The sequence below is a fragment of the Oryctolagus cuniculus genome, chromosome 7, assembly GCF_964237555.1.
Source record: "Oryctolagus cuniculus chromosome 7, mOryCun1.1, whole genome shotgun sequence".
NCBI classification, from domain to species: domain Eukaryota; kingdom Metazoa; phylum Chordata; class Mammalia; order Lagomorpha; family Leporidae; genus Oryctolagus; species Oryctolagus cuniculus.
In genome coordinates, this window is record NC_091438.1 from 17,319,177 (window position 1) to 17,343,026 (window position 23,850).

A 23,850-nucleotide genomic window follows, 5' to 3' on the forward strand; every position below is an offset into this window, starting at 1 on the left:
CAGGGGACACCAGTGCTGATGGCCCCTGGCTCCTGGACACCCCGCCTCTAGAACTGTGAGGAAATAAAGGCCTGCTGTGGAAAGTGCCCATCCTGGGATGTGTGGTTGTGGCAACCCTAGTGGAAACTCTCTTCCAGTTATTGTCTGGGAGTCTCTTGCCTTTCAGGTGTTCGATGGATCCCAATTATTTCTATCTAAGCTCGTGTCTCAGGAAGACAAGATTTTCTTGCAAAGATTGCCTGCCCTGACTTGGTGACCTGGAAACGTTACCGGACACAGGGCTCCATCTGCTGGGGTGTCGCAGATGAATCAGCCTCAAGTGGGCATTGCTTGGAGGAGGAAAGCTCCATGTACCTGGGACAGGTAAAGGTGACAGGGCTATGCCAGGTAAGGGGAGTGTCTGGGATACAGCAAAAGTGCAGGGGGCCACCCCTCCTGCCCATGCACACCAGCCACACGCATCTCCCTACATTGTCTGTTCAGAAAATGGTGGCTGTCTCCTCCCGGGCAGATAATGTACTGTAAGGAAGACAGTTCAATTTAGGTCACGGAGATATCACTCCAGTGGACTTCCTGGTGCTCTAACTGCTCCTGGCGGGTGGTGGTCTAACCCCTGTGAGTGCAATGTTGCAGGACAAGCTCTCCCGCAGCACGCTTGGAAAAGCAGGCTCCAGAGTTGGGATTCTCTGCAGCTGTTCCTGTCCCTTGTTTGCTCAATCCTCCAGTCTTGGTTACAGAATGGAACACACACAACTCCAGACTTCTGCCCACTGTTTTCATCTATGTAGTCTCTCCTTACATGCCTGCTCCCCACAAAAAAAAAAAAAAAAAAAAAAAGTTGGAAAACTCAAGCAAGAGCACACATGAAGGTGCCGGAATGTTCTCAAATCCCAGCGGGACCCTGCAGTACCAGACACGGCCACTGAGTGGCAGTCACACCAGGCAGAGTCTGCTCCCACCAGACCCGCCGCTGGGAGTCTGGAAAGGGTACACTGCTTTGGCTGGAAACCAAATTTTTTAAATCTGGCAAATTTAAACTGACAGACGGAAGCGGTGAAAATCATTTTCCCTTTAAACGCGTTTGTATTGATCTTTGGGACTACGTTTCACGTTGGTGCTTGATAATGGGGCCTCGGAACTGGCAGGTGCCATGGCTATACATCGCAGGGACACACTGGATCTTAAAGAATCAGTGCCCCCAAACGTGCACCGGTCCCTGGCACATTTTGCATGAATTACCTGTGGGAAGGGTCATGTGCTGGCAACAGTGCAATCAGATGCAAGGTTGAAGTGAGTACCACCTATTTCTTTTTACTTTTTTCATTTGGCAAACCAGACCATTGGCTGATATAGGCTTCCTAAGGGGTGGGGCTGATCTGGGGCCTCAGCCCAGGGGACTGGGGTTTGCTGAGCAAGGGTGCAGGGCCAGCCAGGCCCAGCCTGGAGCTCACAAGTCAGGGCTGCCCAGGGCCTCGGGGTGGGGGGTGGGGTCAACACAGACCTCCTGGTGCTGAGGGAGAACACTGAGGGCCCAGGCTCAGGGTGGCCCTCCTGCCAGTCTCTGAAACCTGCATCCTTGGCCTCTGTTTATAGGGTGGGTCCTTTATCAACTCAACCAACACCTACGGAGCAGTGACTGCACAGGCCCTGGGTGGGCTGCAGAGGCAGGGACATGAAGGGCAGGAGACAGACTGACAGAGCTCAGGGGGACAGGGAGCGGTACATGGGGGCTGTGGGCACTGGGGAGGCCCCTCCTCGTGGGGTTGGGGGGCTTTGAGCCAGGCCCACCCCCCTAGGGGCAAGGACACCTGCCCCTTAGTGCAGGCTGGCAGAGCTCAGGAGGCACCTGGCCCTGCCACCTGCTGTGCCTGCTCAGGCCTCAGATTTACTTGCAGAAAGAGGGGAGAATGTGCAAGTTGTGTTCTCAAACTTTCTCACTTGGGGATGCTTTTGAAAAGAGAGGGCCTGAAGAGTTTGATTGTACCTCTCAGTATGGGCCGCATCAGAAAGGAAAATTGAGACACCAAAAATATCCACAGCTAAACCCTTGCTAAATAACACCCATTGCTTATCATACATAACATTTATGCAAAGTATGCACATTGTCCACAACAGAAAAGAATGGGGCTGCTTCTCCTTTTTTTGCAAATCCTTTATCGTTTAGCAGGTTGGTCTGTTGTCAGATCCTGCATCTTTCAGCCTCAGGAAACTCCACCGGATGGACTTGTGTGACAGAGAGGACAAAATGATACCGAGGCATTTTCATGGCAGTGAGTTTGAGCTCTGCGAGGGACTCAGCACCCCCTGCACGGCACCCTGAGCCCCACCGTGCTCAGCTCTGGGAATGTGGGGTGGGCTGATCTTCCAGCCAGCAGGGTGGAGACACTGAACCCACAGGGGGAGTGGGGAGGAGCCCCCAGCAGGCTCCAGGGAGACGTGGGGCCTCCCCAGACATCCCAGGGTGTGTCAGCCAAGCTTATCTTCACCTCGCTCTGCCCCTACCCTGCTAGCCCGTGAGGGCCTTTAGAACGAGCAGGACTGACATTTGCTGATACGGGACACATTCCCCAGGGTCCCCTGCTGCCTGCATACCCTCCCTTCCTGAGGCCCCAGAACACCTGTGTGAGTCAGGGCCTCCCTGGAAAGAGAACCCGTAGGTGTGTGCATGTGTGCATGTGTGCATGTGTGCATGTGTGTGTGTGTGCATGTGTGCATGTGTGTGTGTGCGTGTGTGTGTGTGCATGTGTGTGTGTGCATGCATGCAGAGAAGAGCGAGTGGGGAATTGGCTCGTGTGCTTATGCTGGAGACCCGGGGAGGCGTGGATGTAGCAGTTTGCACCTGAAGCCCCTTTGTTGGCTGAATTCCTTTCTCAAGCTGCTTTTATATATATATATATATATATATATATATATATGCAAACACACATACATACACTGTCTCTTAAGGTCATTGTCTGATTGACTGAGGCCCAGCCATGTTAGAAACAGTCATCTGCTCTACTACATGTCTGCTGATGGAAATGTCAAGCTCATCTCTCTGCATGGTGAGAACCAGACGAGTGTTTCACGGCTCCCCTGGGTGCAGTGGCCTAGCCACGCTGACACATAAAATGAGCCCTCACACACCCAGCATCCAGGAACCAGAGTTGGCCCCAGTTGCCACGGGGCTGTGGGTGCACCTTCCGTGCAGCCTGCTGGTCTTCATTATCACCGTGCAGTCTGGAAGCCAGCCCTGGTAGGGTCCCTACTCCACGCTGCCTCTCTGGCTTCTGCTCCTTAGAGATCAGCTCCAAGCAGCCTCCCCAGGTAGGAAGGATTTGGCAAAGACACGTTTGGTGAACATTTTGTGGTCTAACAAGGGACACGGTCCCATGGGACACTGTTCAGAGCAGAACCACCCACCTGAGTCACAGAATCTCAAAAAAGCAGGTGCTGTTGCTCTAAGCCATTGCAGGGCTGGACGGTTTGTTATGAGAAGTGTACAGTTTTGGGTGACCCTGACGTCCTGGGCTGGTGGTCACAACCGTGCTGGTGACAACACAGCAGGCAGCCCTCGCTGAGCACAGGCTGGTGATGGCCCCCACTGCTCTCTGGCCTGGTGGTGGGCCTGTAGGTGGGCTGGGAGCTCTGGAGATAACCCTGCCCCTGGGAGCTGGTCGGGGACGTGGTCATCTGCTGACGGTGCCTGGAGCCCAGACTTTTCCCCTGTAGGAAGGATGTGAACAGAGTTCACCTCCAGCGTCGTAGGAAGACGTCAGTTAATCCACCCCACAAGCCAAGAAGCAGAAACATTAGCTCCTGCTGATGCTTCCCCTTGACAGATGAGGGAAGGGAGGCTCAGGCAAGCTGGAGGCACTGGGATGTGCATTACGAGACCATTGAACCGAGATCTGCACTCAGGGTATAATTATTTCTTAATGAACTTAAAAATATTTCTTGGAAAGTACATGTGTTTTTTTAACCGAGTTTTTTTTAAAAGGTTTATTTATTTATTTGAAAGTCAGTGTTAGGATAAGAAGAGAGAGAGAGAGAGGTCTTCCATCCAATGGTTCACTCCCCAATTAGCTGCAATGGCCAGAGTTGAGCTGATCCAAAACCAGGAGCCAGGAGCTTCTTCTGGGTCTCCCACACAGGTGCAGGGGCACCATCCCCTATGTGATGCTGGCGCATCAGGCCAGGGTGTTAACCTGCTGTGCCACAAATCTTAGAAAGAAAAAAAAGAGAAAAAGAAAAAAGAAAGCCACTCAGGGCGATTGGAAGCAGAGCTTGGGAACCAGGTGATCTGTACACCTGTTGGCAGCAGAAACCTGGGCCTGAAAGGAGAGAGGGGTACTGATGTGCAGGAATGGAGATGTGAGGCTGAGGCCACGGCACTTGGGGATGGGGTGAGTTAGAGGAAAACAAGAGGCCGAGACCCTCAAGGGACACCCACGAGCCTGGCTCAGTCTGTCCTAACGCCAGTGCTGGCGGGGGCTCTGCATCTCACACATGACTCACAATGGCCAAGCATGCAAGGCAGCCATAGGAGAACTTCCTTCTCTCATGAGGGAAATACCTGTCCCCAAAGGAACACTCAAAGTCCCCAGACAAAGCAGCACAATCGTGATCAGAAAGCTGTCGGGTGGTCGGCATTGTCACATAGCTGGTAAAGCCACTGTCTGCAATGCCAGTCTCACATATGGGTGCCGGTTTGAGAACCGGCTCCTCCACTCCCAATCCTCCTCCTTCTAACGCACCTTGGAAAGCCTTAGAGGGTGGCCCAAATGCTTGGGCCCCTGCACCCATGTGGGAGACCCGGATGGAGCTCCTGTCTCCTGGCTTCAGCCTGGCCCTCCTGGCTATTGCAGCCATCGGGGGAGTGAAACCACAAATGGAAAATGCTCTCCCCACCGCCCATCCCCAGCTCTCTTTCCCCCTCTCTCTGTAACTCCAATTTTCAAATAAATAAACAAATCTATTTTTAAGATTTATTTATTTATTCGAAAGTCAGAGTTACACAGAGAGGAGAGGCCAGAGCTGTGCCAATCCGAAGCCAGGAGACAGGAGCTTCTTCCGGGTCTCCCATGTGGGTGCAGGGGACCAAGGACTTGGGCCATCTTCTTCTGCTTTCCCAGGCCACAGCAGAGAGCTGGATCAGAAGTGTAGCAGTCGGGACTAGAACCGGCGCCCATATGGGATGCCGGCGCTTCAGGCCAGGGCATTAATCCACTGCACCACAGCGCCAGCCCCAGCACATGGTTTTTCAAAGTATTCTGACATCTCCTGCATCTCTTCATCCTCTGAATAGTCCTGAGATGCGGAATGGGCTGGGGCGGTTGTCTCCATGCTACAGATCAGGGCTGGGACCAAGAAGGCTACTTCCCTTTGTCCTACCCAAAAGGTTGTGAGTGCTGGAGGGCTCTTGGCTCACATGGGGAGTGACGAGGAGAAGAGCCTCGTGCTCCAGTTGCCATCACGGGGCTCTGGGAATGACCAGAGAGGAGCAGGTGAGGCTGGAGGCTGTTTGAGGGGAGAAGGCAGTGACACCTGTCACGCCAGAGAGACGCTGGCTGGCTTCACATCGCTTTTCAGGGAACACCTGTGGAGCTTCCAGAAAAGGTGCTTCCCTCCGGCCTCTCTCCCATCCTTGGCATTTTGGGGAGCTTCCCATTAAACCCCAAATTCCCCGCACATCCAAGCCTGCTCTTGCAGCATTCTGACAGCTGTCACTGAACTGTCCCATGGCTATGCGATGCAAGGATTCTTTTTCCTGACTCCGACCTCTCCCTCTGGGAGAAAGCACTCTGGTTTCTGTGCAAGGAATCTCAGGGAGCCTTGGGGAGACCCATGGCGCAGGGCAGGAACGGGGCTGGCTGGGCTCTGGGCCCTGGCGTTCACACCCAGGAAGCTGGACCCATGTGTCCTACATTTACATAAGGAAAACCCAACACTCAGCAGCAGTAAGACAAATGGTTGTCTGTGCCCCAGCACCCAGTTTCACCCTGGAACCTAAACTGGCCTGCACACAGGCCATAGCTTGCTTAATTATCAAAAATCCCTTACTTTGACTTGCTATTGACTATCAATCGGACTTTCTGAAGTTACATGCAGTTTGCAGACTCTTAGTCAGCAGAGACACAAATGCTTTCTGTCTGAAACAGAAGACAACCCCAAAGCCTGCAGTGTTGTTCCCTGCAGGGTGTGGTTCATGTCTGCCCCTCACTTAGCAGGCTGCCTTTACCACGCCTGCCTCGGCTGATTAAACAAAATCTGTCCCCCAGTCCCCCTGTTTGAACAAATGCCACTATTTTGGTAGTTCCACGGTTGATAAATCTATGACGTGCATTGATTCCATATTTGTATGAGAGGCTTGGTTTTCTTTTTTATTTTAAAGATGTATTTATTTATTTGAAAGTCAGATTTACACAGAGAGAGAAGAAGACAGAGAGAGAGGAGACAGAGAGAAAGGTCTTCCATCCACTGGTTCACTCCCCAGATGGCCGCAATGGCCAGAGCTGTGCCTATCCAAAGCCAGGAGCCAGGAGCTTCTTCCGGGTCTCCCATGTGGGTGCAGGGGCCCAAGGACTTGGGCCATCTTGTACTGCTTTCCCAGGCCACAGCAGAGAGCTGGATCAGAAGTGGAGCAGCTGGGTCTTGAACCTGCGGCCATATGGCCATATGCAGGTGGTGCCTCTACCCACTACGCCACAGCGCCAGCCTCCAGAGGCTTGGTTTTAACATTCTAAGGATGCACTTGGCCTTGTAAGACTTACTTCAGTAGGTGAGGGAGTCTGGAAAGAAGATTGAGATGTCTGAAGGTAACCTCTGGGAAAATGAGAAGGCCAGCAGCACGTGGAAGGGGTGAGCAGGGAGATGGGGGCACACACATGCAGACGGAAGAAAGCTGGAAGACCCCCCTTATCTGGAGAGATGAAGACTGTGAGAGACCAGTTACACTTACAAGGTCACAGGAAGCAGCAAAGAGAAGCAGCGAAGCTTTTCCCCAAATCTAAGAAGGGGGCGCCTCTTGCTGGTGGGCAGGAATGGCTGCGGAGGAGAAAGTCTCCCTTGCAATGACATCAGGAACCAGAGACCCATTGACGGAGGCTTCTTGAGCAATCGTCTCCGTGTGCCCAGCAGTCGTCACAGAACGAGCTGTGTGAGAGACAGCCCCTGGTGCCGGGAGGGTAAGCTCCAGCCGGGGCCGCAGATTAAACATTGTAACACAGCTTTCAGGAAATGGGTGGACAGCTTCCTGTGGTGCAGAGGGTCATAGCTCAGAACTCAAAGGAAGTAGTGACAATGGGCTGGAGTGTGCTACCTTCTATGGCAAGAGATGTGATTAAGTTAAAGACCTTGTGGAGAATTGCTCATCCTGGACAATCTGGCTAGACCCTAAGTGCAACCATATACTTCAAAAAGTTCATGAAAAGTGGAATTAAAAGATAAGTCTACCTGGGCCAGTGCTGTGGCATGGCAGGTTAAGCCGCTGTCTGCAGTGTTGCCAGCCCATATGGACTCCGGTTCGAATCCTATCTGCTCCACTTCTGTTCTAGCTCCCTGCTAATGCTGCTGGGAAAGGAGTGGTAGATGTCCCAAGTCTTGGCTTCCTGCACCCACATACAAGACCCAGATGAAGCTCCTGGCTCCTTGCCTCAGCATGGTCCAGCCCTGACCTTTGTGGCCATTTGGGGAATAACCCAGCAGATAGAAGATTCCTCTGTCTCTCTCTCTCCCTGTAATCCTGACTTTCAAAAAAGTAAATGAATCCTTTCTTTAAAAAAGACAATAAGTTTATTTAAGCATAAAAAATTTTAACTGGCTGGTGGTGCGGTGTAGTGGGTAAAGCAGCCACCTCTTTCCCGGCTGTTCCACTTCTGATCCAGCTCCCTGACAATGGTCTGGGGAAAGCAGCAGAAGATGGCTCAAGCATTTAAGCCCCTGCCACCTACTTGGGAAACCCAGATGAAGCTTTTGGCTCCTGGTTTTGGTTTGGCCCAGTTCTGGCTATTGTGGCCATCTGGGGAATGAACCAGCAGATGGAAGATATCTCTCTCTTTGACTTTTTTTTTAACTTATTTTATTTATTTGGAAGTCAAAATTACACAGAGAGAGAAGGAGAGGCAGGGAGAGAGAAAGAGAGAGAGAGAGAGAGAGAGAGAGAGGTCTTCCATCCACTGGTTCACTTCCCAATTGGCCGCAACAGCCAGAGCTGGGCTGATCGGAAGCCAGGAGCCAGGAGCTTCTTCTGGGTCTCCCACATGGGTGCAGGGGCCCAAGAACTTAGTCCATCTTCTATTGCTTTCCCAGGCCATAGCAGAGAGCTGAATTGAAGTGGAGCATCCAGGACTCGAACTAGCACCCATATGGGATGCCTGCACTGCCAGCAGTGGCTTACCCACTATGCCACAGCACCAGCTCCTCTCTTTGACTTTCAAATAGATAAATCTTTATTTGAAAGCCAAGCATAGTTTTTTCATAATATACACTTTCTGTGACTTTTTAAAAAATGTTGTTCATTTATTTATTTGAGAGAGAGAGACAGTGAGAGGGAGAGACAGAGAAAAGGCCTTCCATCTGCTGGTTCACTCCCTAAATGGCCACATTGGCTGGAGCTGGGATGATCTATGGCCAGGAACCAGAAGCCTCCTCCCAGTCTCCCATGCAGTGCAGGGCCCCAAGCACTTGGGCTATCTTCTTTTGCTTTCCAAGGCTACAGCAGAGAGCTGAATTGGTAGAGGAGCAGCCGGGACTCGAACAGGCACCCATATAGGATGCCAGCACTGCAGGCGGCAACTTTACCTGCTAAGCCACACAGTGCCAGCCCCTAAATATATATATTTTTAAATTTCAAAATCATTGGCATAAAAATGTATGGGGGGGGGGGCTGGAGTTGTGGCATAGAGGGTAAACCTGTGACAGCCAACATCCCACATAGGTTCCAATTTGTGTTCCAGCTGCTTCACTTCTAATCCAGCTTCTTGCTATGGCCTGAGAAAGGCAGTGGAAGACTGCCCAAGTGTTTGGGCCCCTGCCACCCACATGGGAGACCTGGAAGAAGCTCTTGGCTCCTGGCTTGATCTGGCAAGCGGTGGCTCTTGCGGTCATCTGGGGAATGAACCAGTGGGTGGAAGCTCTCTCTCTTTCTCCCCCCGCCCCATAACTCTGGCTTTCAAATAAGTAAGTCTTTTAACAAATATTTACAGGATTTTTCTTGGTGTGTAAGTCCATCCAGTGAACTGATTTGCAAAGATCTACAAGTCCTTCTCTTGCATGAAAAAGCCGAGCTACCAAACAGTCTGTGTTAGAGGAGACCATCAGTGAAAAATCAAAAAGGTGGCACTGCATTTTGCTTCAGTTTAATGATCCATGGTGTCTCTGCAAAACACCAGGTAGGAGAAAAAGCCACATGGCTCATGGTGGCGCTTTCAGGAGAGAAGAGCGGATGGCAGCTAGAGGAGAAGGACTTTTACTTTGCCCTGCACTTGTCTGTACAGGTGGAAGCTTTTACAGTGGCCCTTGTTTATTATGTAACTTTTTTTTGTTTGTTTCTTTTTTTTTTTTTTTTTACAGGCAGAGTTAGACAGTGAGAGAGAGACAGAGAGAAAGGTCTTCCTTCCGTTGGTTCACCCCCCAAATGGCTGCTACTGCCGGTGCTGCGCCGATCCGAAGCCAGGAGCCAGGTGCTTCCTCCTGAACTTTTTGTTTCTTTAAGGATGGAATGGGGGGCCGGCGCCGCGGCTCACTAGGCTAATCCTCCACCTAGCGGCGCCGGCACACCAGGTTCTAGTCCCTGTCGGGATGCCGGATTCTGTCCCGGTTGCCCCTCTTCCAGGCCAGCTCTCTGCTGTGGCCCGGGAGTGCAGTGGAGGATGGCCCAAGTGCTTGGGCCCTGCACCCCATGGGAGACCAGGAGAAGCACCTGGCTCCTGCCTTTGGATCAGCGTGGTGCACCGGCCGCGGCGGCCATTGGAGGGTGAACCAACGGCAAAAGGAAGACCTTTCTCTTTGTTTCTGTCTCTCACTGTCCACTCTGCCTGTCAAAAAAATAATAAATAAAAAGAATGGAATGGGGCCAAGGTTGTGATGTAGCAGGTTCAGCTGCCACCTGCAGGGCTGGTGTCCCATATAAGTGCCAGTTGGAGTCTGAGCTGCTCCACTTCCCATCTTGCTCCCTGCTAATGCACCTGGGAAAGTAGTGGAAGACGGCTAAAGTCCTTGGGCCCCTGCACCCACATGGCAGACCTGGAGGAAGCTCCTGGCTCCTGGCTTCAGCCTGGCCCAGCCCTTTCTGTCTGCTGCCATTTTGGGAGTGAACCAGTGGATAGAGGATCTGTGTGTGTGTGTGTACGTGTGTGCATGTGTCTGTATGTCTGTCTCTCTCTCTGCCTCTTCCTTTCTCTTTGTAACTCTGTCTTTTAAATAAATCTTTTTAAAAAGAATAGAAGGAGTGGGGGGGAATGAAGTGAAAGTTAAATGCCTGGCCCAGCTGGGTTGTCTCTCAGGGAGAAGGCAGGAGTTTGAGGCAATGGTCAGGCATCAGGAGATTTGGAGTGACAATAAAAGCCACGCTCCCGGGACACACTTTCTGACCCAGCCTCGTGGTCTTCATGCCCTTGCTACTCTCTAATGACTTCTGAAGGTAGGAAGCTGCAGAACTCCCTCTCAGATGGGCAGACAGGCTCAGGCAGATGTTGGGAGAGGAGTGGAACCTCCCAAACCACCTTCTTGTGCTTCTCCCTCAGAGGGGTCCCCCACTCTGGTTGCCAGGGTGCCAGACACACCACAGGCAGGCATGCATGTGAGGGAGGGTACAGCACCACGCCAGGCCCAGCCAGGCCCACCGCCAGAATTGTGGTCCAAGCCGGCTTGAATTGCAGTGTCCTCATAGCAACCTCATCACCATGGCAACTGGAAACGGATCCAATCAGCCATCCTTATGGTGCAGGAGAACAGAAGAGATCTTGAGATCATCGGGTATCAACTCAACACTTCACAGACAGGGAAATGGAAGCCAAGGACGGTGTTTTATTCATCATCAATGGTAAGCATCAACGCTGACTCCGGTGATATAAAGAGCTGCTTTAGGACAGGGGCTGTGCATTGCAGCTCAGCTCCAGGACCGCCCATTGTACACGTGAGAAAACGGGATGAGAAAAGACCGGGGCTTGCCCAAGCTCCAACTACTGGTTCGTGAGGGAGCACAACTTGAACCCACACTTGCAGGATTTGAGAACCAGTGCCCTTAGCCACCTCACCAGCAGAACAGAGGAAGTCACACGTCCTGTTTGTCTCTGCACTGCACAGTAGGACCCTCTGAGGATCCCACCACACTTCCCAGGAGTTCTTGGAGCCCAGTAGGATCCGGGCAACTTGGGCCCAGCTGCGAGACACTGAGCAGTCATCCACCCCCCTCAATTGGCACCATCCTTGTAGCACTGCTTGGACCACGATCAGCACTCTCCTGCTCCTGCCTGGGCTGCGACCAGCTGCATTCACTTTTATAAACCAGCACCTAAGACCTCACCTGATACACACCAGTACTACTTAGTCTATGAGTGCTGAGTGGATGGATGTCTGAGGCGCACGCCCTCGGGCTTCTGTGTCCTTGATGTGTGCCTTCTTCCTTGTGCTAGAATGTCTGCACATGCACAACCCACACACACACACACACACACACACACAACTCCTGATCCCAGAGGGGTGGACCCACATCTTCTCCCTTCTTCAGAACTGGGGATACAGGAGCCGGAGAACACAAGGTCCAATTTGGGAAGAACTCTGATCCACTGGGTACAATCTCCCAGAAAATTAGCCTGTGACATTTCCCCACCTCTTGACCCATGCTTTCTGTGTCTTTTGGTCACCTCCCAAGCAGCTCATCCTGTGAGTGAGAGCATCCCCTGAGAGCATTGTCTGGGTCCCAGGACTTGTCAGTGTAGCTTCTCTTCACACCACCGACAATTCCTCTTAGAAAAAGTGACAACCTTCCTCCCCATCGACATTCATCCTTTTAAACAAATTATTTTCATTTTATTTGCAAAACAGAGACATAGAGACAGACAGAAATCTTCCACCTGCTGGTTTGCTCCCCAAATGCCTACAATGGCTAGAACTGGGTCAGGCTGAAACCACCTGAGAGGCGGGACCCAAGTACTTGAGCCACCACCTGCTGCCTCCCAGAGTTTGCATTACAGGAAGCTGGATTGACCATTGCGCCAAATGTCCATTCAACACTTGCTCTTTATGTCTAATCAGAACCCGAGCCAATTCAAGAATCCTTCACTTACTCAGCCAAAACAACAGTAGCAACAACACTAAAGGCCACCAACCCCGAAACACTGACTGAGAGCCCTTACACAGGCAGGGTACTCAGACGGATGTTGGGTTCATGGTCCCGGTTCTCTGAACGCATGCTGGCAGAGGTGTGCCCAGTGTCCCCCCTGTCCCTCCACGTCACCACAGACACCCTCTGCAGCTCCTTCCCCTCCCAAGGTCACTGTCCCGGGTCAGGCTGCTAGGGACTGGCCAGCAGGGCTGAAATGTAAGGGAGTTTCCCAGAAGTCCTCTGGGGAACCCCACCCGTGGGGCAGCAGGGAACTGGTGCCCTGCCTGCCGCAAGGTGCAGCGCATGCGCTGTGTTGCTATGGACAAGGTGAAGCCCAGCAAACGGGGACCTGGTGGCCTTTCGGCTGGAAGTTTCTATTTGGGTGACCTCTCAGCCAACAGTGTGAGCAAATGGACTGCTGGCTTATTCTGGGATCCTTACCCAGCTTTCGGGGGCGGGTCCTCGGTTAACGCGAATGAGCTCCCTTGGTGATCAAGAACCTCTTTCCAGCCCGCAGTGTTGGCGCCCTGTAGAAATCTATGAGCACATCTTCCAGTTTTAGTTCACTGTGGAAAGGGCCAGACACACCTAATAAAGACAATGGGGGACCGGCGATGCGCTGGAACACGCAGATCTCAACTTCCAACTCAGGCCGTGCTGTCCCTCGGGGTAACTATTGATTTGGTATTTAAGTTCTATCAGTATTTACCTCTTCAGTTGATGAAGTTTGATGTCTATGTCAGGGCACTGATATCTGCTTCGAGTTTATTTCTCACTTCCTGCTTTTACCCTATCAGCCTGGGGAGGAGAATGGGGTTTGGCTGGGGGGAACGGTTCCTAGACGACCTGGTGTAGGATGGGCCGTAGTTCCGTTTCTCCCCCTTGTGCCTTGGCGTCCTGGGTGGCTGCAGAGGTCCCTTCACCGCTGGCATCTGATGCCTCCATCCTTGAATATCTAGAAGGATAAGGTAGGTGAATCACCCAAGTTTTGCAGGTGGCAAGTCGGGAAGAGAAAACATCATTTTCCATTTGGATAGACTAAAAAACAGTGTTTGCACTGACTTCAACAGTGCCTGCTTGGAAGCAGATTTCTGCAGGACACCATGCAAACATTGACAGGGCCTTCAAACTGGGACTCAGGAGGCCAGACCCTGTCAGAGGACTGTGGGCCCTGTGGTAGGGCCTGCTGGAGACCCCTCCGAGGCCTCCCAGCCCAGAGCCTGAGTTCTCTCTGATCCAATGCCCTGGCCAGCAGCTGCAGAGGGGACCAGCACCCATGTTCACCCCAGCCATGCTCTGCAGAGCTGTTCAGGGGTCAACAACTGTGTTACAAGAGCTGTGAGGGTGACCGGCCCAAAGCTTCCCCTACAGCAAGGGCACAGCTAGTCAACTCCCAAGTGAGGCCGGGAGCTGGGGCCTCCTGCCTTCCCAGGGCTGTATCTCCCCTTAGCTCTCTATGCAAACAATAAAACTGGGTTGGATGCCGCGTGCGCTCTGCCCTGTTCTAGGAAGGGAACAACCCAGACAACCGTCACCAGCCGCAGTAGTTCATTCTGGGATGTGCACCCGCCTGGGACCCGAGGACGTTTCCACAAGAGACCAGAATTGGAATCTGTGCCCCTCCCACTAAAGTAAGCCACACCCCTCCCAACGAGGGTGGGAGTCATCCAATCAGCTGGGGGTCTGGGTGGACCGAGAGGCACGAGAAAGGAGAGTTGTCCCGCTCTGCCTGTTTGTCTGCAGCCTGGACATTGGCCCTCTCCTTCCTTCAGAGTGGAACTCTCACCCTCAGCTCTCCTGGGTCTCCAGTTTGCTGACTGCAGATCTTTGGACTTCACCTCCCCTGTAAATGTGAGCGGTCCCTTGTAGCCTCTCTCTGTCCCTCTCGGTACGTGTGTGTTTGTATAAGCACACACATGGCGTGTGTATATTTACAGTCACTCTGAGATAAAAAGTATAGCGAGGTTAACGATGTAAACAGTTACATAGCCATTTACTGTCAGTATCAAGCATTATCCACTGTAGATAATTGCATGTGCTACACTTCTTTTTTAAAATATTTATTTTATTTACTTGAAAGGCAGAGTTACAGAGATAAAGGAAGAGACACAGAGAGAAAGACAGACCTTCCATTCACTGGTTTACTCCCCAAATGGCCTCAAAGGCTGGGTCTGGGCCAGGCCGAAACCAAGAGCCTGGACTCCATCCGGGTCTCCTATGTGGATACAGGGGCCAAGTCCTTGGGCTGTCTTCTACTGCTTTCCCAGGTGCACTAGCAAGAAGCTGGAGCAAAAGTGGGGCAGGCAGGACTGGAACCAGTGCCTATACAAGGATGCCAGCATTGCAGGTGGTGGCTTAACCCGCTGTGCCACAATGCCAGCCACATGTTGTTATTGTTAAATGAACTAATAATGGGGCCGGCACTGTGGCATAGTGGGTAAAGCCACTACCTGCAGTGCCGGCATCCCATATGGGAGCCGATTTGAGTCCCTGCTGCTCCACTTCTAATCCAGCTCTCTGCTATGGCCTGGGAAAGCAGTGGAAGATGACCCAGGTCCTTGGGCCCCTGCACCCATGTAGGAGACCCAGAAGCAGCTCTTGGCTCCTGGATTCAGATCGAAGCAGCTCTGGCCATTGTGGCCAACTGGGGAGTGAACCAGTAGATGGAACCCCTCCCCCATATCTGCCTTTCAAATGAATAAATAAATCTTTTTTAAAAAATGCCAGTTGTACTCCCTGTGAGAAAGTTCCCAGGAAAGGAGAAGCTGGGAGCATGGTGGCCACAGCCATGGCAGGCTAGGGGTGACATTTCTGAGACAGTCTGAAGGGCAGGCCCATCACACGAGCGTCCATCTGCCCCCCTCCCCCCAGTGTCTAGGGGACACAGAGGGATGGCTCAGCTTTCTCCTGCCTCTCCAGGAGAACAGCTTAATCCACTTAGCTGTTTCTGTCCACCACGCCCCACAGGCCTGCAACCCCTGGCTGAGCACCAGCATCTAAAATGAAAACTCATGGCCTCTCCTCGGCCCAGCTCAATCTCAAGAGTTAGAGGTGGGGTGCTTCACCCCAAACCTTGCAGAAGAGGGAGGAAGGGACAAAGGAGGAGGAACCTGCCAGGATGCTGCCTCACTGTCCCGGGGAAACGCTGTGACTCTCTAATAAAGACACTGTTACTGATACTGCAGTCACGACTCAGCGTCTGCCACTTCAGTCTCCTTACAAAGCATCAGCTGCACCAGGGGAGGGAAGAGGGGGCGTGTCCTAATGTCAGGCCCCGCCTCCTCACACAGGATGGTCCCTGTCCCAGTGTCTCACTCAGTGAGAGAAGGAATCCGGAAGAGTTTGAAGTTCAAGGAAACAGACCTGGGCCAGGTTCAAGTGTTTTATTGCCACAAGCGCAGTGCGTTAACACTTGGGCAGATTGTGGAGAGTTCCATTTGCTTGATGACGCATCTTGTCCAGGAAGTGGGGATGGGGTGGGGGAGGGGAGATCCAGGTTCCTTAGGTTTTCAGAGTCTTCCTCAGCTGGGCGCTCCCCTCCTGCTGTGATGAGAGCTGTGCAGATGTCAGGAGCAGGTGGAGGGCAGGGGTTTCTTCAGATCCACCATGGGTCTCAGTCTGTGGCCCGAGGAGGGCTGAGGCAGGGGGTGCTTCAGGGCAGAGGGGTTTGGGGGCGGGAGGCTGCCAGGGGACAGAACACCTGTGTCCCACAAAGTCCTCCACGTCTGGCCCCAGCCGCGCTCCTGGGGAACTTGAGCTGCAAGCCCCGTGGGACCAGGCGCATTGTTCACCCCCTCCTGGGGCTGCCCTAGTGGATTCCAACCATGTGTTCTCAAGGGAAATCTCTCTGCTCACAGCCAAGACGCGGCAGACCTGGAAGCCAGGGCTGCCCGCTAACCTGAACTCGCCTGCTGGTTGCCAGCTGGCTGGGAGAGCCCTGGGCACAGACAGAAGAGATGCTGGGCTGCTTCTGCACAGTGGGCCCTGCTGGTCACAATGGGAGACTTCACGGGGTGGGGGGCACTTGGGGATGCTGGGAAGATGGGGATCTGAGTTGCCTGAGCCCAGGAAAAGGACCCCTGCCCCACCAATCAGAGAGTGCCCAGGACTCTCTCCCACCCTTCCTCAGCTCTGCCCAAGCTTCAGGCCAACTTTCTTTCTGATGCTGCTACAAAAGCTATGTTGAAAGAACAATAGTCCCTCGGCCTTGTCACCTGGAGCTGCATGGGATCTACAAGAGGGAACTGTGCCTTCTCCCCTGACTTCACTCCACCTGGCAGGTGTTCTGCATCCTTCCCCTCCTCTCCCTCCCTTCCTGCTCCCTTGCACGCTGGAACACACTCCCGCACAAGCACCTCAGTGCGCACGCCTCCAGGAGCAGCACAGCTCAGATGGGGCGCGTCTTCACAAGGCGTCTCCGCAGCTCGCTTAACCACTTAGCAGTGGTTAGAGTCACCCCAGGTCAGGACCCAAACTCCTTCTGGGCTATTTTGGACAGCCAAGGGAGAGGGAGGCTGAGCTGTGCACCCTGCAGTCCCTGTGCGTGCAGTGGGCAACTCAGGCCCTGCGACTGTGCTTTGTCTTCATGGTTTCTGGTCACCCACAGGGTGCCTTTCGGAGTTTATCTTAACTCAGCCAGTGGTAGAATGTGCTCTTACTGAGGCCAACTCCTCTGCCTCCTGGTCTCTCTGCAGGATTATACCAGCTTCCCAAGGCCATGGCCACCCCTCACTCAGCCCTCCAGGGAGCAGGACAACTACAGGTGGACATCTGTCCCCACCCTCAGGCCCTCGTCCACCTGGCTATGCGGTTCACTTCTCCCCTGCATGGTTCCATGCCCTGTAATGCAGATCTGCTGGCACAGGAGCCACTGCCCGCCCAGGGCCCTCTCCCACTTGTCCCTGACTTGGTCCCCAGGACACAGCCAGGTACAGAGTGGCCACTCAGCACCTCCCAGATGTGACCCTTCCCTGGGGCCACTATCTCTTCCTCCTTTCATTAGCTGAAAATAGGTATCAGGACTTACTTTAAAGGCACTTGATGTGAGAGATCCTGTGAAATTCTCACTTCATTTTAAACCCCAGCTTAATCAGACGGTTTTTCTTGGAGCTAAACACTTTCATCCTTCGCCTCCTTGGGGAAATGGGCAAAGCTGAAGATCTCCTTGCTGATGAATCCATTTCTTCTTCCAGCCTCCTTCCCCTCTCTCATTGCTGTTGCATGAAAGACCTGCCTCCTCTCTGGATCTGTTGGTTAAGCAGAGGCACCTGCACATAGGAAGTGGCTGGGATGAAGGCCTGGCACTGGACTCTTCCTCTGCTCTCCCAGAATTTGCACTTAACTGGTACCTACAAATTACTCACCCTGGTTAGGACCCTCCAATTTGGGCATTTTTTCTTTTCTTTTCTTTTCTTGAAAGGCAGGGAGACACAGAGAGCGAGATCTTCCACCTGCTGGATTATTCCTCAAATGCTTGCAGCAGCCAGGGCTGGACCAGGTCAAAGTCAGGAGCCTGGAACTCAATCCAGGTCTCTCCCATGGATGACAGGGCCTCAGGTTCTTGAGCCATCACCTGCTGACCCCCAGAAAGCACATTAGCAGGAAACTGGATTGGAAGTGGAGGAGCCAGGACTCGAACCAGGCACTCCGATGTAGGATATGGGCATCCCTAGTGGTGACCTAAGATACTGTGCCAAACACTTGTCCTGAATTTGGCCAGTTAGGAATTTCATGCAATTCCAACAACAGCAATGTGGTTCAGGAAAACATGAAGATGCATTGAGATTTGGGGAGAATTTTTGGTAAGGTGGAGGTATCATGATTGCCCATTTGCAGGAGAGTTTTGGCTTCAGGTGACAAGGGGACACTGGGCAGGCAGCCTGAAACTCTGGAGCCTACACAGTTTGTCTGCCAGAGCTGACCTGTGACCTGTCATGGTCGAGGAGGCCAAAAAAGCAGGGAAAACAAGACAGCTACTGTGGGCATCAGGAGAACTCAGGAGGCAAGCTGAATGGCCAAGAGGAAACCAAGCTGGGTCCCAGAAGCCCAGTGGCAGCTGGCTCCTGCAGGAGGCCTGGTGATGTGACTGAGTTCCACAGTAAGACACCTGGGCTGTGATGCCCTGCATGTCCGCATCCTAATTACTTGTTACCCGCACATTTACACTGAATATACTTCTCTGTGTGTGAGGTTTTTGTACGATGCCAAATGGTAAATAAAATAGTCTCTTTTCTCTTAGTTGGCCAAAGACCAGTAAAAACTCTGTTGTGGACACATACCAGCCCGGAGCCCAGTGTTTTCAAACCATGCACTGTGGCATAGTGGGTAAAGCCATTGCCTGCAGTCCTGGCATCCCATGTGGGTACATGTTCAAGTCCCGGCAGCTCCACTTCCAATCCAGCTCTCTGCTACAGCCTGGGAGAGCAGTGGAAGATGGCCCAAGTCCCTGGGCCCCTGTACCCATGTGGGAGACCCAGAAGAAGCTCCTGGCTCCTAGCTTCAGATCAGTGCCGCTCCAACCATTGTGGCCAATTGGGGAGTGAACCAGTGGATGGAAGACCTCTCTCTCTCTCTCTCTGCCTCTCCTCTCTCTCTGTGTAACTCTTTCAAATAAATAAATAAATATTAAAAAATAAAAAGGAAAGAAAGAAAGGTGCTTCTCAAGGCCAGTGGTAAGCCAAGTGTGGTGTTGGGGTGCGTTGCAGCGGTCCAGGTCGAAGGTCCCTGATGTGGGATTGGGCAGTTTGGCTTACGAAAGACGTTTCACAGGAGGGCGGGACAGAGAGAAGGCTGAGTGGCAGATAATTGGGTCTTCTGACTATGACACCACTCACCTGATCACAAGGTCTCCCTGGAGAAGGTGCCTACCAGACAGGTAGCAATTTTTTTTTTCCCTAAGATACAGTTTACTCTTTACAACCAGGGTCCAGAGGTCCGGGCTTCAGAGTGGCAGCGGGAAGCAGACACTCCAATCTGGTTTTGGGTAACCTGGTGATGAAATCAGCCTGTAATGCCGCCCTGGCCTGAGATACCACATGCTGCCTAAAACAACTAGCGCCCTGGAAATAGTCAATGGGAGAGTGAATTCCAGGGGGGCAATTTTAAATAAGATACACATGGGACAGGCCTTAAAGAGTTTGCCAAGTTAAATTTGGTACATAATAGCATTCACTCTGTATCCAAACCCAGCATGTGCAGGCATAGCCCTCCTGCTGCACCTCAGTATGGCTTGCAGTTATTCTGGTGACCACTCCCCTGACCTCTACCTCCACCGCTGCCACCACTGCCTCGGCTCCCCCGGCCGCGGTTCCCGCGGCCCCCAGAGCCATACTGCTGCTGCTGATAGACCTCCTTGGGCTGGGCCACCTTGATTTCACACTTGCTTCCACTGATGGTATGGAACTTTTTCTCCAGAACCTTCTTCATGGGGTCTTCTTCTTTGAAGGTAATAAAAGCAAAACTCCATCTTTTGTTCGACTTTGGATCCATTGGAAGCTCAATGGCCTCAATCTCCCCAAACTCGCCAAAGCACTCCCTGATCTTTTCCTCAGTAGCTTCAGGATTCAGACCCCCCACAAACATCTTCTTCACTGGGTCCTTCTTCATAGCCATGGCCTTTTAGGGTCAATGACATGGCCATCCAGCCTGTGCACCTTCTGATCTAGGACCTTCTCCACACTGGTTGCGTCTTTGAAGAGGATAAACCCAAATCCTCTTGACCATCCAGTGTTGGGATCCACTTTTATTGTGCAGTCAACGACCTCGCCAAACTTAGTAAAATAGTCCTTTAAATCTTGTTGTTGATATCCCAGCTCAGACCACCAACGAACATTTTCCCCTTGTCCTCCTAGTTCTTGCTGGCATTTATCTGGTCCCCCTCCGCGCCATTCTGATTCCAGCTCCGGGCTCCGCGGTCCCGCCTCCTGCCCCTGCTGCCTGCCCTGGTCCCGGCCGGGCGACTCCCATCGGGGTCGGCCTGGTGTCCGTTCTCTCTCTCCTGGTGTGTCCAGCTCTCCCGGCCTGACCCTGAGCTCCAGCGGCAGAAGGTCTCGGTGACTGCTGCCTCTGCAGCCCCCCACAAGGACGAGGCCGGGAAGGGTGGTGCCCTGGGGACCGCTGCTGCTGCTGAGCCAGGCCCCCTCCCCAGCAGGGCAGCGTCAGGCGCACCTGGGGGCCCCCAGCAAGGGCCCGGGCGAGGAGCCCCGAGTGAGGAGGCACAAGCACGCCCCCGAGTCACCAGGGAGAGACAAGGGGAAGTTGTCTAAGCTCAAACCCGCCCCGCTGCCTCCCCCAATCCCCCGTGGGGAGAGCCGGGAAACCCTCTCAGAGCCTGAGCCAGGAGGCGGCTGGGGAGACAGCCATTGGCACGAAGACAAAACCCACAAGCCTGGCTGTGGACACAACGAGCTGTGAGGCTGCCGAGCCCGGACAGCCTGGGGACAGCCTCAAAAGGCCTGTGCTCCCGACCATACCAAAGCCACAGTCGGTCCCCAAGCCCTCGGGGACCCCCCGCCAGCTCGGCCCCCACCCCCGCCTCGCTGCTGTTGGCGGCCAACCAGCGGTCTTCCACCGCCTTTATCCTGCTCATATCCACGCGCGTGTCTTCTAGGAAAACCCGCCAGCCCCCAGAGCGCATCACCAGCGGCACCATCCCCCAGGGCGTGGTTCTGGACAGCACCGAGGCCCTGTGCCTGGCCATCTCCAGAAACTCGGAACAGATGGCCAGCCACAGCGCCGTGCTGGAGGCCGGCAAAAACCTCTACATGTTCTGCGTGAGTTACATGGATTCCATCCAGAAGATGAGGAACAGGTTCGCCCTCTGAGAGGCCATCAACAAACTGGAGAACAACCTGCGGGAGCTGCAGATCTACCTGGCGACAGCAGGCGGCCCGGGGGCCACGCAGGACTTCAGCAAGCTGCTCAGCTCCGTGAAGGATATCAGCGACATTGTGCAGAGGTAGCAGGAGCCAGGCCTGCAGCCCACGAGGGCTTGCCCGCGCCCACGCCCGTGCCCACGCCTGTGCCGGCTGCTGGCCCTGGCTGCCCGGGTTGTGCACCAGCTGTCCTGCACCAGCCCCACTGCCCCCGCCCTCAGGGAGGGCCTCCGTGGACCGCGGCTGGCACGCTGGGTGGCTTCAGACCGCGCCTAGCCCTCAGCCAGCTGGAGAGGTCGCTCCACTCCGTGTCTTTGCTGCGGTTTCCCTTATGGCCACTGGAAGCCTGCGACGGAGGACCCCCAGCCCGGGCAGGCTGCGCGCTGCTGCCAGGCCTGCTCTGCACAGGGGGCGCACAGGGCCAGAGCCAGCCAGCTTGCAGGTCCCGGGCAGGCGGGGGCTGGGGGATGAAGGTGGGGGTGTTCCTGCCATCTGTCCACGCCACGTTCCCAGGCCCAGTTCCTGTTCTCATGTGACGTGCACTGCGTATCCTGGGTAGGAAGCTTGAGTCTGGAGGGTGGTAGGGTCGCTGTCCTGAGGCAGTGGCTAGCTGGGTGACTGGCTGGGGCAGGCCTGGCCCCGTGCTGTGGAAGGATCTGCATTCCTGACCAACACCCTCCCCCTCCTCATCTGAGACAAAGTGGATCCTTGTAGGGCACAGTCCTTGGTGACAGGTGCTGACTTCTCCAGGAAAGGAGCTGCAGCTGGGCACCAGGAGGAGGAGGAGGGTCTGAGCAGAGCGGGTGCACCCCTGAATGGGGCGGGTGTCTCTTACTTAATTACTGTGAGCCACACTTGGCCTGTTGTTTCTGTGGAGTCATCCGGGAGCCTTAGGAAAACCACAAACCAAATCCCAGGGAATGCTTTAAAGAGCCGGCCTTGGTGTCTTCCCAGGGCTACTTAAGGTGCGAGCTAAGGTGTGGAGACCCTGACTCCTCCTTGACCTTGACCCAGAGCAGCTGGTGCAGGGAGTGGGGCCCCTGGGGCCGGCGGCCCTGCACAGCCCCTATTTGCACAGTGACCACGTGAACCTGTGTCTTAGCTCCCTGGGGGCCCAGCGGCCTTGCAGACCCAGAACAGGCCACGGGGTGAGAGGTCCTGTCGTCACCTTCTGTTAACATGTGCCACTATATTTTGCATTTATACCTTGGTATTACACTCTTTTATAAATAGTTTCCCCCTGTCCTCCGTCTGGAATGCCTATGGTGTCCCTTCCTCTCTCGGTCCAGTTACATTTTGTTTCTGTATATGACTCTCTTGTGTTTTTTAAATAAAGAACTGTTTACAACAACAGCAACAATAACAAAAAACAGTGCTCAAATCTACATGGACGCCAGGCCACAGCAGAGGAGGGCCTTGCTTGTCAAGGAAGCCTGGTTTGAGCCTCATTTGAGCCTGGTTTGGGAAAAAAATGAAAATAAATGGAAGACATAATCTCAGGCCTGGCACAATGCACAACCTATTTGGAAAGAGGAAACATGCATATATACAGCACTAAAACTTAGTTATAAATGATTTTGAGAAATGCAACCCCTCGAGCCGGGCTGCAGGCTCTCAGCTTTACCACCAAACTGTGCCTCAAGGAGAAACTGGGATGCCTTAAGCAAGACCCACCCTGAGACCTAATTAGAGGTTGTCCCAGCCATCTTCAGCTTCCAGTGCCTCCTGCAGTCCGTCAGCCTCACACCCAGTCTGCTGTCTGAGGGGGTCAAGCCATCTGCCCTGGGAGTCAGGACGGTGGCAATTCTAGGTCACATCAAGGAGCTTTGGGCCTGTGCCTGGTTGGGTTTGCCAAAATTTTGAAAAATGTATGAGGCCCACGTTGTGGTGCCAGCACCCCATGTGAGTGCAGGCTCAAGTGCTGGCTACTCGACTTCTGATCCAGTTCCCTACTAACGCACCTGGGAATGCAGCTGAAGATGGACCAGGTACTTAGGCCCTTAAACCCAATGTGGAAGACCCGGATGGAGTTCCAGGCTCCTGGCTTTGGCCTGACCCAGCCCCAGTTACTGAGATCATTTGGAGAGTGAATCAGCAGATGGAAGATATTTCTATCTCCTGCTCTGTAACTCAGCCTTTCAAATAAATATTTTTTGACAGGCAGAGTTAAATAGTGAGCGAGAGAGAGACAGAGAGAAAGGTCTTCCTTCTGTTGGTTCACCCCCCAAATGGCTGCCTCGGCTGGCACTTTGCACTGATCCGAAGCCAGGAGCAAGGTGCTTCCTCCTGGTCTCCCATGTGGGTGCAGGCACCCAGGACTTGGGCCATCCTCCACTGCCTTCCCTGGCCACAACAGAGAGCTGGACTGGAAGAGGAGCAACTGGGACAGGACCGGTGCCCCAACTGGGACAAGAACTCAGAGTGCTGGCACTGCAGGTGGAGGATTAGCCTAGTGAGCCACAGTGCTGACTGTTAAATGTTTTTTAAAAAGTGATTTATTCTGAAGTATAAAATAACATAATTTAGCCCAGGCTCACTTGCATAAGGGCTAAAAAGAATGTTAACACACTCAGCCCAAAGTCTGGTGTTAATCCTGGAAACTTTCCTTCAGGGGGTGAATCTCAAGCCAGTTTTTAAAGAACAGGGATTGCAACAAGGAACATGCTTCAA

At 53.4% G+C, this 23,850-nt stretch overlaps 2 long non-coding RNA genes and 1 pseudogene across 3 annotated transcripts in view; 1 reads left to right on the forward strand and 2 right to left on the reverse strand.

The window, feature by feature from the left end:
• The window catches only part of LOC127485670 (uncharacterized), a 401,588-nt gene that overhangs the window by 259,715 nt on the left and 118,023 nt on the right, over positions 1-23,850 (reverse strand). The gene's annotated exons all lie outside the window — the stretch shown is intronic.
• On the forward strand, positions 10,604-15,550 carry LOC103346095 (uncharacterized). Of its 2 annotated transcripts, none has more exons than XR_007916662.2 (5): positions 10,604-11,023; positions 12,818-12,976; positions 13,816-13,938; positions 14,080-14,158; positions 15,275-15,550. It is a non-coding gene; the product is annotated as an uncharacterized lncRNA (long non-coding RNA). The 2 variants fall into 2 exon arrangements; XR_007916661.2 differs by having other exon boundaries at positions 10,605-11,023; positions 14,051-14,158.
• Positions 19,511-20,153, reverse strand: LOC100343774 (heterogeneous nuclear ribonucleoprotein A/B pseudogene; annotated as a pseudogene).